Source organism: Lepisma saccharinum, chromosome 1, assembly GCF_977018435.1.
Source record: "Lepisma saccharinum chromosome 1, izLepSacc3.1, whole genome shotgun sequence".
NCBI classification, from domain to species: Eukaryota; Metazoa; Arthropoda; class Insecta; order Zygentoma; family Lepismatidae; genus Lepisma; species Lepisma saccharinum.
In genome coordinates this window covers 14,254,550-14,268,453 of record NC_139229.1, presented here as the reverse complement: position 1 = coordinate 14,268,453, position 13,904 = coordinate 14,254,550, and the positions used below count along the sequence as shown (strand labels likewise).

At 37.0% G+C, this 13,904-nt stretch overlaps 1 protein-coding gene across 2 annotated transcripts in view; it reads right to left on the bottom strand.

Annotated features, from left to right (window-relative positions):
- Nucleotides 1-11,271, bottom strand: part of IP3K1 (inositol-trisphosphate 3-kinase-like protein) — a 238,345-nt gene extending 227,074 nt beyond the window's left edge. For both annotated transcript variants that reach the window (XM_083129406.1, XM_083129408.1), the window contains exon 1: nt 11,002-11,271. The gene's annotated coding sequence lies outside the window, so the exon portion shown is untranslated. The remainder of the gene's footprint in view (nt 1-11,001) is intronic.
- Between the last annotated feature and the right edge of the window lie 2,633 nt (nt 11,272-13,904).

The following is a 13,904-nucleotide window of genomic DNA, read 5'->3' as shown; positions in this document are numbered from 1 at the left end:
CGTTTTTACACACACAACAGAACACTTTGTCCAATTCTTTGTCGTAATAAATCCAAGGAAATGTATTTTTCCATCCTTCATGGTATGACCTGCCTGACGATTTCTTGACACTTGTTGCTAATGTACTACAGGAACTGGCAGAAGACACATTCTCGGGTTCCTTATTTTTTGACTGAACATGCTTTTCACTATGTTCAGTGTCAGTAATATCCACCTGTGATGACGACGACAAACGTATGACGAATTTATCCATAGCGACTAGCAAACCTACTGTACGAATTCTAAAGTATGTAAAGAGGCAATACTCAATATTGTGTTTCAGCTTTCCACACGCGTCCCGTGCCACGTTTGCAAATTGCGAAAATTTTGGCCCGGCGAAGTAGAAATTTTAACTTCCATTTCAATGTTTTAATTGCTTATTATTTTTTGATAATGGCAAGTGAGAAATATTTATTTTATTTTGTTTTTATCAAACTAAAAATCTTGTGGGTGCGGCGCACCCACACGATTATTTATGTGGGTGCTCGAGCCCCGGAGCACCCACGTAGTCGGCTCGCATGATCTGATGGATGCAGTAGAAAAGTCTGCCATTTCCATAATAATACTAATAATGGAAAAATATGTTTATATTATTAGGTAATAATAATTTTTCTTGCATAATAATAATCATAACCATGATGATAACTAATTTTTCATTTCGACTATTCAAATTTTATGAATGGCCTGACCCCTCCTCCCAACAAAAGTTCCTACGACGTGCATGGTCCCTTTGTATACTGCAGGCATTCTCATAGTTTGGGGTTAGCCAAAAATGATAGGAAACTGAATAAAATAAAACAATTTCAACAAATAAAATACATTTTAAAATATGAATATATATATATATATATATATATATATATATATATATATATAAATATATTGCTTCTTAAAAAAAAGCAAAGTTTTACAAAATTATCAACACTGTGATTGTGCCACAAAGAACGGAAAAGTTAATGCCAAAAATATTTTCCTATATTTTACCAAGCAAGAGGTGATTTGCGCACCCTGGCGGCAGAAATTTCATGCGAAAGTTTGTGAAAGTGTCACTCCAGAAATATAACTGCACAAGGCACATGAACAGAATATTCTGTTTAAAGGTCTGGCCTTTACGAAAAGTGCTAAAACATTTTCGATAAGAAACACATTTATCAATGGAGGTGTAATGGGTGACCAAACAATGCAGTCCTTCCTTGTTAGCCAGTGTCCCAGATAATTTATTTGTCTTGTCTTGATCACCTCTCCAACATAGCTCTTCTTTCACAAACTCTTTCCAACACAGTTTTATTTCTTATTTGACCCATTTCACACGCTACTCTCTTTGCTGTCGGTGGACCTATTTGGCTCAAACAATAAACTATTCCTCAGATGTGTGGAAGGGCGAACGAAAGCAAGTTGCTGTCTTCCGCCGCACACACACGCAAAGGCAAAGGCAACAGGTGTGACTAATCCAAGCTTTGAGAACGTTCAGCCAAACGTGTTCACGAATTAAGTTTACATAGATGTGTCAAGTCTGTTTGCTGTAGGACCATCCTGTAGGGTTTTGTCCTTGCACCGTTGTTGCTACAGGTCTATAAATAGATTTATTCTTTGACGAGAACGAAATCTGGGTCTCGCACAAAACGTTTGGTTGTAAAAGGAATTCAATATAGATAACCGCGCCGCCTTAATTTTATCAATGAAGTTGTTTTCGCAAGCCAGCCATAGGTGTTAGTTTTGAAACTCAGTAAGCCAAAAACATGTATGTTGCTGTATATGTATGTATGTTGTTCTCTATCGTTTCGGCAAGATAGGTAGTCATGCGATATAGTACGATATGGCGCTACGCAAAGAGAAATGCTGATAGGTTGAAATCGTACGATTTAAACCGCCTCCCTTGCACCCTGGCTCTTACGTATCCAATTTTTAATGTTACGTATTACGCTCGTATTGCATTGAAGAAGAGCTTCGTAAGGAATCCCGGCATATTTTTCCTCCAGAAGGCAATCCTTGCAATGATTGATTAATCAGTCTTTCTTTAGTATAATTTCTTTCGTTCCCGACCAAAAATTTAACTGTCAGTGACAACCGTGAATTGTACATTATGACTGTATTGATATAGGATGAAAATTACTATCGTACAGTCAAGGGCAAAGATAATAATTGACAAATTGCCCATCATCATGTCCATTGGTCCTGTTTTGAGCAGTGTACAGTAACAAAAGTACATGGCCCAAATATAGTTAAAAAAAGTCAACGAAAATTTGTTGATGAGAATGTAGCTAATGTAACATAAAAAATCAGAATCGTGTTATTCCAAAGAGTGAAATTAGTAAACACTGGTTATAAGTAATAAACTCCTCTGCCAGTATATTTAAGGCTTCTGAAGAAGCAACTTTAAGGCAAATGAACCACAAAGACGGGATTTAAAAGTGATTTTCTCTGTTACTTTACTATTAGTTTATGAAGATAATAATAGATAGGCTTACCATATTTTTTGTGGTCCAACCCAGGACATATTTGCGATCAACTCGTTACTGCTGAATTTCAGTTTTCTTTTCAAAAATAAATGGAAATTACTTAAAAGCCTTAACATTTTATTGGAACAATAAACTATAAATTGTGCAAGGAAAAATATTGACATTATTTTCTAAAATCAATCAATTAATTTTCAAATGTTTCATTGAATAATACATTGCCTGATGTTTAGGAAGCCTCTCTGTTCTCTGTTCTGTTAGTTGACTCAGTTGAACTTTTCACTAGACATGACTTTTTTCAGAAATGGCTTGTTTGTTTTAATAACATCATAAAATTCACAACATGAAAGTTCTGAATTAATTTTAACATTCAGCAGATGTTTAACAGTGGATACTAGAAGTCTACCTCTTTCTGCTGACCAAATATTCCCCATAATTGAAAATACTCTCTCAACTGGAGCAGATGTTCCAGGCAAAGACATAGCAAACTCAATCATTTTAGAAATGTTGGTACATGAAATATCAGTCCTTTGAAACACCTTAAAAATTGGTCGTGAATATTCAATACCGGTAGCTATTTTCATGTTCAGATTCTCAAAACCCCGGACTTTTTGCAATCCTGGACGTCACCCCGGACAGCACTAAAAAACCAGGACTGTCCGGGCTAATCCCGGACGTATGGTAAGCCTAATAATAGAACATAAACATTTCAATATTTGAACTTCAGTGTGCAACATGATGCAAAGGTTGTAACAATAAAGACTTTTACATAAAAAGAATCACCATCTAATTTCAATTAACAACGAATGCACGTGATATGAAACTTTTCAACAACAAAAGTGTCTACGGGTGTAAAATACTAATGCAACTGAGCTTACAGAGTGGATAAGGCATCATGATAAAGTGGGGTTATTTATAGGAGGACTTGTTAGCTAAGAACGGACCGTTGTGTTAAGAAGATTTCAACATTACATACAGAGTATGTGCATTTACTTTGGTGCTTCCTTGGTAGATTTCTTCACATAGTAGCAGTAACGTTCCTGCATTCAAATGCAGTCACAGGAAACAGTATGAAAGGGCATCTTAACAGAGTTGCCAACACCGTATGTAAAAAATGACCACACAACAATTCTGAATTAGCTTTCCACTTTTAACTGAAGTGGACATATTAAAATTTCAAAAAGGATCTTTTATCGATCTACCTTGCTTTTTATGACCACTGGAACGTAGACAAATGATTCATCAGGTGGAGTTAGGTTCCCCTTTTTTTAGAACCCTGTATTTTACAATATTTGGTAACTCGAACTAGACGGTCTGACAGCAACTACGGTATAACTTCTTGTTCTTGTTTATTTATTTCTTCTTTTGGATGGCGAAGTTAAGGCACAAGCCTTTTCTTACACTTAACCATTTCTACTTTACATTTTACAAATTAAGTTGAATGTCTTAACAGTTTGCGAAATATAAAACATCAAAATACCAAAGAAAATGAAAAAACACAAAAAAGATTTTTAAAAAAAGAAAAAAGGAGAAACTGCTAAATCATGAAAGAAACTCAAGATGGTTGAAACTCATGTTGTTTCAGATTTCTGTTTCCTTCCTCTCCCGTAATTTACTAGTAGTTGGGTGAAGAGTTGAACATTCAGTTCCATAGGGTGATTCAAAAGTTGATAACCAAAAAATGACCGTCATTGAAAACTGAGTACGTAATACTATTAGAATGAAGAACAACAATTATTTTTATAAACGAATTGTTATTATTATAATATTCTTGGAGATTGAGTTTTCCTAGAAACACCAGATAAAAAATGTCTAGTACAAGTGTTTTTCCTTATTTTTTATTTTATTTTTATTATTTTTTACTAACTTCAATCTATGAAAGCGTAAATTTTTAGTCACAAAGTTAATGCTGTGTGAGCCTTTATCACATTTATCTATTTATTTATTTTTTTTTTTTGCATTAAGCGCTAGAATATAAAAACAAGTTCCGACTCGGTTAATTTTGCACTCTGCTTATCGAGCTGATTTTCATTATTACCATGACATGGTGATTGTCAATTTCCAATGAGGGAATGGGGGGATCGACTGAGCTCCTAAGAACCATGGAAATAACCACAGAGGAGTTAATACACCATTGAGGTCATTAATGCAGCAATCTCATTTAAATGCTGGAGTCTACCTGATATTAATTTTTATTATTATTTTTTGCCGTTCAATACTATATAAAGGCTATGTTCTGAACTATGAATATATGTGTATATGGTTGCATATATGTCCTGTAGTACTTCACTTATTATCTTGTGTGTATAAATGCGCTTGTGTGTGTATGTGTTTATATGTAATCTACACTCTTATATGTTTATTATTTGAATTTATGTAAGCTTTCCTGTAATTTGAGATTCTCTCTGTAGGAAGCAAACGAATAAATAAATAAATAAATAAATTAAATAATTAGTGCGTCACACGTAGTCTTGTAATTAACAGATCCCGGATTCGATCCCAATGAACGCACATTGCACAGAATATTGAAAGTGATGGAAAATGAATGATGCTATAATTAAATATGTAGAACTGAGTTTCAATCACCCTATCTGTGGGCTTAAATGTTTGTGCATACTGAGTTTTGTTTTAAATCCGGTTCATACACAGATAGGCAGACTAATTGGGACTGGACCTCCAGTTCAAAGTGGAATCCGAATCACTATGTGCCTCCAACCCTACTTCTATGGGGTTAATACTAAAACGGTTGGGCTTCAAATATAAAAAAAACCAACGATGGGCGTAAATTTCTGTTAGAAAGGGGTGATATAGTTGCCGCGAGAATTAAATTTTTGAGAACAATGCACAACCTGAGAGCGGCTGGTGATAATCTTCGCACGTCGAAAAGCTTCAGGAAGAGGATTTTCACAATGAAGTGGCCCGAGACAGGATAGTGCAAAATCTAATCATTAACCTCCAGGAGAGTGACTCAGAAATGAGTGAAATCAGTGACACGGAGACCGAGGAAGACGACGGCGGTGATGAATAAATACCTTCAAGCTTCTTTCAGGTATGGGTTTCTCGTATATGCTACAGTGATATGATATTATAATCCTGTGTAGAAATATTCACTATATTATTTCACTGTACTTATAGTCATATATACTGTGCATGCATTATCAAAATAATGGACACATCGCAAATTTTCTGTCCTACCCTTGCGCTAGCAGTTAGTTTGGCAACAGCGCAGTGCCACTGGCTGGGTATTGGCCGAACTCATGTTCCTTCTAAAAGCGTACGCCGTATAGTATCCGGAGATAAAACCATACCACCATCTTCTGTGTGGTTGTGCATGGTTGCTTATATTTATTGAATACTTTAGTGCTTATTTCAGCCATCTTTAGAACATAAATATTTTTGATTTTTTTTACTGCATGTGTCTTATTCGGATGAAGATAAGTAAATACATAGTACTGGCATGAAAAACAAAGTTTTTTCTAAAAAAAATGCCAGGTTATTACAGAAAATGTTCAAGGAAAAAACAGTGCAAAATATGGTAATTAGGTTATGCCGTCAGTTTCGAAAATAAGTTTCATAATTACTGCGGGAATTTCCTCAAGGACGCATTGCAATTTTCTGATAAATTTGCAGGCTAATAGCAAGAAACCACGTGCATAGAACATGCACGCTTTAGCATGGAAATGTTCGCCAAGGAATTTGTATGCACCATGCGAATAACGATGGAGGTTTGTTTTAAATTCGCAGGTATTTTTTTTAATTTTCTCATTTCGTATGTACGAATGTAATAAATACCCGAGAATCGACCAACTTTCACTTCCAGAATGCAAATTCCTTGTGGGGAAAAATAAATTGCAGACAGGGTTGCTAAAGGTTCAGGAATATTAAATAAATTCAATTCCGGTCCGGGAGAGAAAATCAGCAAGCATAAATGGGTTCTAGACCATAAAGAACAATTTTATGTTTAAAGTATTTTAATTCCGTCCGGGAACCTTTTCTCCGGATCAATTTAATACGGTCCAAGATCTGCATTGAAATGACACAATACGAAACTTGGACCGAATTTAAATTCTGCGAGAAATAAGGTCCCGGCCCTGTTGCGGAACCCATTAGAATCAATTAGAATTTATGGTTTATTTTTTTCACGGTGCTTCATAGGAATCTTGAGTTCCCGAAACTTTTACCAAAATGTTTTAGGATTGGCTTCTTGAAGCACTGTATATGTTAGTGCACACATTCGTTATTGTATTTTAATATTCTTATGTAACGTTGCTCCTCTGTCCGTTTAGGCTAATCGCGACGAAGAGGAGGAATGGTGATTCAATTAAGCTGATGAAGGAACACTCAAGGTCAAACAGGACTTGAATCTGATGTTTATGGAGGGGAGATCGGGAACGAACACTCGCCCAACCGTGGCCAAACTCACAACCCGTCAAAACCGTACAATCATGTAAAATTGACCGCATTTTTGTTTCCAGAACCGTAAGCTAGCACACACACATACACACGTCAGTGTAAGAATAACTTCGATACACCACAAAGTCAGGGGCGGACGTCCCTGGGCATCACAGACGTGCGGCGTTGCCTAGTTCAGTGACAAGGCGTTTCGCTCAACCACGCTGTCTCTTTTCCGTGTGAGATTTCGACATGGCACAGCTGCAGTGCACTCTATTGGCTATTGCCATATGCAGGAGATTTGACGCGCACTCTAGCAATTTAAGCTATGTCATTACGTATGTATTAAGTAAACACATGCCTACATTAAACGTGCTCTTTAACAGTAACACTTGAAGTATTTAAAAAAATAAGGCTATTATTCTGTGTTATTAAAAGCGTAAAAATATAACATGCTAATGTTTTCTTTTCTTTGTTGAAAGAAGGTGGAAAGTAGAGGAACCCGGGTAGGAAGTGGAAGGAGCACCAAACTCCACCTTGCCCCGGTGAAAACTTTATCTTGAGCCACTACTTATCAACGTTTCTTTATTTGTTCAAAGAACTTCATTATCGGCATTTTTAATTTGGCGGACATTTCTTGTCCTTGCAGTTCAATATTGGTATATCGTTGCTAATTCTACTGGATATATCTAAAATTTCCTTCCAGGGCACCGTACATTTATCATACGGTGCCAAGTCCGGACCGTACGTCCGTATGGAATTACCGTAAACGTACGGTCACGACCGTAAGGATCGCAAAAGTGCAGTAAACACACTCAAACATCGAAATAACAATCAAAAGCAAAAGTCAACTCAACTCAACTAATATTTATTGGACTTACAGCTTACATGTGGCTGAAAAGCAAAAGTCCTTAAACTGCACTATGATGGTGTAAACAATACCTTCTTCCTTTGTTTTGTTAATGACTGTAGAATTAGTTGCATTCGTGTACACAATACATGCAATGAAGCAAACACTATCCTGCCTTTCCGAATATAATTTGCCGAATAGCTAAATGAACATATAATTATGTACTTAAAGAGTAGTTAGTGAAGACATGGATTCAAGGATATAATTGTAGCGAGGCGAGGCATTTCGATAATTATTTAGGCATTTATCCAAACCGACAAATTAAAATGGAAGGAAGTTAATCACAGATATTAAAGTGACAAAATATCTATTAAGGGTACAAAGCAACTGTTGATAATGTGATTGTAGTAGTCAAGATTGAAAACATATTTCATATTCTCACCAGTCTTCACGATTGTCCCTTCCCTTCATCAGTTTCAACGAAGTCACTCATTCTCATTGTCGCGATTAGAAGAAAGAGGCACAAAAGAACAAAATTACAAGTACAACTATTTTAAAAATAGTTAGTTAACTCATAGTGGATACTGGAGTTATACTGATTCCCTATAGGTGGATCCAGAATTATTTGATGGGCACAGAATATGTATGTAAAAGCTCAGAATATGTATAGGTAACACTGAAAATATACTAAATCCAGAGCATGCAAAATCGCAACTTTTTGTAAAAAAAAAAAAAAAACTTTGGCAAAGGTTGTTTTACGTCCACTTTGCGTTAAGATAAGCTATTTGAGACTGACCTAATGCACTGTGCCACGTGCCCCCACTGAAAATCGAACACGGGATCTCTTGATTACAAGGTGGCAGCGTTAGCAGTTTTTGTGAAGCAGAAGCAGTTCTACAGAACTAGAATTTTAAAAAGGATATAGCGTCGTAGCCTTGTAATCAAGGCGTCCCGGGTTCGATTCCCGGCGGAGGCACACAGTGGTTCGGATCCCACTTTAAACAGAACGTCTAGTCCCGCTTAGCCTTACTGTGCATAAAGTGGACTTAAAACTGCAACTCAATCAATCAATTAAAAAGGAAAGAATGAAAGTCAAGAATTCACTTCCTACGGCAAAAACTGTGACAAATATCGGAAAGACCTGCACACGAAATGTGTGTGTGTGTGTATGCGTGACCTTATATGATAGATATTATTTGTTTATCTCCATTAGCATAATTTTGCGTGTAATCTGTGTCTCCATATTTTACAATTTGAAGGCCTCCAAAATGGCGTAGAATGAACGTGATCGTTTTGTAATCAAGGTGTCCTAAATTCGATTTCCGGCGTCGCATATTGCAGTGTCCAGCAAATACATTTCCGATTAGCTTATTCGTGCTACATTTTGTTTCATTCATTGGCTGTCTGTGAAAGGATGTTACCAATGGAAGTCTTGAAAGGGTTCAACCTTGCGTTGCTGGAACATTTCTTTTATTGGGATAAAAATATATCATTAATTGCATAGTCTTCTCTTTTTAAAGTGGCACGTGCCGCCGTACCCCTCCCGCTAGCACCACCAATGGCTCGCCCTGGCGAAATTTTCAGGGGGAAGAAAAGTGTTTTAGTTTTACCCCTCAATCATTCTCACCATGTTCAACCACACAAGCGCTCGGGCAAACAAGCGGGTTCCTTCCTCAGGTTCAGACATCGTGAAAATTTATAAGATTCCTAAACATGGCTCTCCTAACCTAACCACGCAGGCATAATTAGAACTAGCTGCAATTGTAATTAGAATACTAACGCATGTTAGTAGGTTAGGTGGGTTAGGTTTGGTGCTCATACCATATTTTATGGCCCCAGTTCAGATTGTTTAATTCTGAATTTATCATGGTGCACAGGCCTATTTTAAGTGGTTCGATTTCTAATTATGTCTGGTAACACATACTTCAGAGTGTTAGGGATTACCAGGGAACGAATTTATATTTAAATACATATTTATGTATGAAGCTTAAATCAGTTATATTTTGTATTCCACACACTTTAGTTTCTTTACATATTATTTCCATATTTCAGAACATTTCTCAATATATATGTCATATTCACGCAATAACTTCAATAAACCACTTGAAACCCCTGTTTATTTACAATTGTTGTCAACAATACAGAATGAAGGCTCAAGCATCGGCTCATACAAAATGTTGTTAATCATTGTTTTTGAAACAGAAAATGAAAACACATTTCGTTGTTTCACAATTTACGTCAATGTAAGCGTACTGTATTTTATGTAGCTCGTGTAGTGTCTAATATTATGAAAATGGTAATTTTACAATTTTATTCCATATTTAACTCAATATTTTGGTGAAAATACCTAAATATGTATTTACATATTTAGCATATCCGTGTCCTGGTGATTACGTACTGCACGTTTTCTGGAGAACGATTTTTCCCTTCCACATACGCCCATATGATTCTTTGTTTGCGAGGTGCCATTCTTTTACTGTCGTCTTGGATCCGGACTGCTCCTGCCATCTACTTCACGTGAATGAGGCGTGAAGGGGCATTTCGTTCCTAAATGCTTTCGTTTTTCGTTGTAGGTTAGGCGGGTCAGGTTTAAGACTTAGCATTAAAATAACGTCCATAAATGCTTTAAACGTTTCGTTTCTGGTCTCGACTACAAAATCCCCTTCGAGTCTCGCACGAAAATCCGCAAACTTTTGTGTATGAATCGACCGGAAGCCAAGAACGCCTGCTCGTGCAACCTACGTTTCAAATCATAATTTCTCCGGTCACCAATACTTAGTGAAGCTTTTAACTGTGCTAATTAGTTTCTTCAAGCATCAATCTTACTCCCACAACAGTTTCCGGTATTCTAAACCACTTCCGAACTCCTACAAAATGTGCGAAAAGTAATTTAACATTCAGAACCGTATCCTATTTTATAGTCATGCTCACAGACGTTGTTCGTAGAAACAAGCCCTGTGGCTCGAATTTTGGCACCGACGGCCAACGGAACATAAACTAAAGGAACACAGTCTAAAACGCTTCCAGCCTCTCAGGTGGTCTTGAACTCAAACGCAGATGCAACTCCCTTTTGTTCATGCCGGTGTTCCCATTCCAACTTCTCCCATTGATGAACTCACCGCACGGCTACTTTGAATCGCAAAGCAGCCGTAATGACGCACATTCAAGCGTGTCGTTCTTGCAAATTTGGTGACGCAGAACTGTGAAAGGAGGACACACAAGATTTCTTCAACAGTGACACTTTTTTTTTTCACTTTGACTTACCTGTTCCGTTCGACCAATAGTATTTCACGGATGCACTCCGGGCTATCAACATTTACTCCACTGGCTGATAACAGAACAACACCGGTTTGTCTCCTCACTCACGTTTTCACACAAAGCAGAGGTAGTTCGTAACACCAAAACACTGCTTTTGGAATACCACAAGAGACGAAAACTGCCAATGGTTCGTAGCTAGCACACAGAAACCTGTCTGGTAGTTTTCAAGGCTGTGTATTCGCCACACGCAGTAAACCATGCTGTGAATGTTCCCCCCTTTCGTCTCCTCACATCCCCGCCAAGACAGTTCCCAGTTGTGACGTCAATAAAGACCTCATATCAACCAAGTTGGCGCAAAACAAAAGGTGTTGGTACAGATAAAACAGCGAGGGAGTGGCTTGTGTGTTACACTGTCATGGATGAGGAACACCGCGTTGGCTTAAAGGCTTAATCTGCAACGTGTGAAAGCGACTGGTACGCCCTCTGACAATTTTTTTGTCAGAAAACTCTTGCGGGAAGTAATTTTTTAAAAAACTCATGACTTTTTCCTCTAAACTCTTTATGGGGGGGCCACTTTATAAGCATTTTTTCCTCAAGGTCCTTCTAGCGTTTGATTTTTGTTGCGTGTGTGCAGTGCTACAGTCCAAAATTTTCAGCTAAGTTTCACGAAAGCGAAACGTTAGTTGGAGACTGTTTCCATTAAATATTTTAGATGCAATCTTGTAAATTTTACAACAAATGGTAAAATACTATACTCATAATTAGTAATGGCGAAGGCATTTTTAAAATTTAAAAAATATATACAGGGTGTATCAAAAGTAATAGCACAAACTGACACAGTTGAAAGTACACGATAATAGAAGCAAAAAAAGTCTCAGTAAACATGGGTCCGCAAACGAGCCGTTTTCGAGATTATTGCGAATGTGTGGTTACAAGCCGCCACTGACTTCATTATATGTAAACGTAGTCCTAGTTGGTAAAATGCTGATAATGTGTGCGAATGTGTGATTAGAAGTCGTCACTGATTGTATTTTGTAAACACCGAGTGCTTTACTCCTTGCGCGTTCCGAGGTTTGCTCTTTGTTTACAAAACAGAACATTTCCGAGAGGTGGCGTTGTAATCAAACAGGATGGATACAATCAGTACAGAGAATTGTACATGCTTGTAAGTAGATGTTCAATATAAGCAATGAGATCTCCAATGACTTTTCTTACTGTATTATTAGCATTTTACCAACTAGGACGACGTTTACAAACCATGAAGTCAGTGGCGGCTTGTAACCGCACATTCGCAATTATCTCGAAAACGGCTCGTTTGCTGACACATGTTTACTGAGACGTTTTTGCTCTATTATCGCGTACTTTGAACTGTCAGTTTGCGCTATTACTTATGATACACCCTGTATATGCGACGCTTAATTTAATGATTGCATTTAAGCCGGCCCTCGTGGCGGAGTGGTTAGCACATCGCGCTAAGACGCTAGGGGTCCCGGGTTCGAATCCCGGATTGGGCATGGACGTTTGTGAGTGTCCATTCATCAATTTCATCATATCATCACTCATCATGATTCGCATATTAGCCAAAACTGGCACAAGAAACAAAGTAAAATAAAGATAATCAATCAATCAATGGTTGCATTTAAAATTAAAGGTTACAGTACGGCATGTTATTGTATTTTATTTTCTTGTTGATATTGCTTTTGCGAATTGTCAGTTTGTATACTACTGCTAACAGCACCAAAAATGAAAACTTGGAAAAAGTACTTTGAAGCCGTACTACTTACGTTGAACAATAAATTTCTTTTTTTGCCTATTTCTTTCTTTCGATAACAAGAATCAAATCTAATGAGAGTGGTAGGGTGACAGCGGATGACTGTCAATGGAAGCCTGTATTTCTCCCTTCTGGCGTTCAGAGACTTGCTTCTATATTTAATAGTTTACTCAATTATGGTAACATTTGGTACAGCTACAATTGGCTGAATTATAATTTATCATTATTACATAACGTCTGTGCCATGAAGGATTAATTCAATTAACTTGCAAAGTACTCGTAATGATATGTGCCTTCGATGTTATAAAAACATTGTTTCTGATAGTGTGCAAAATTACTGCGTTATTTAACAAAATACAGTACTGAGGTTAAGAAAGAACTATTTTGAGAGATAAGATTTCTACGTTTGTAATGTAAATCGTGAAGAAATGACAGTTCATTTGTTGTAGTTGCTTTGTATTAAAGTTTCTCCTTCGATTTCTGTTCGTTTCAAGTTTCTAGGTTTGATGGTAATGGTTATATCACAATAAGAATGTAGGTCTAGTTTCATGGCCACCAATTTCAAGCAGCCATAATTGGTTTACGCAAACGTGGACGTTTTGGCGAACACTAGTATATCTTTTTGGAAAGTCTGAGGTTTCTGTCCCAAGTGATAGATTGGTATCATTTGTATAATTTTGAAGATATCCATTCTAGGAGAAAGAAAGTAGCGGATAAAATTTAAAAGCAGCCATCTTTAAAATTGCTGGAAATAATTTCTACCTGAAATCGTCCACCCCGGAAATCGAAATGTTAACTGTCGAAATTGGAGATTCAAGCCTAAAGATCTTGATGCACTAAACATAAACTGAAGAGTAGCCAGTTAAGAATTTTGGATGTTGAAGTAATTTACACAGAGTTGCTGTGACATTAAACAATTACTACCCTAAAGGTAAGATTTATTAGTGAGAAACTCACCTATCGTAATTGAGATGTGAAGAATGCATTGTAGTAGCCAAGATAGAAATTAACGCCCGTTACTTGGTGTAATAAAACACACACGTCTACGAAGGTCATGGTAAGAAGTGCCTAATTTACAAGCTGGATGATGAGAAAATTTTTGTATTTCACCTTGATCCTTCAAAACAACAAGGGGCAA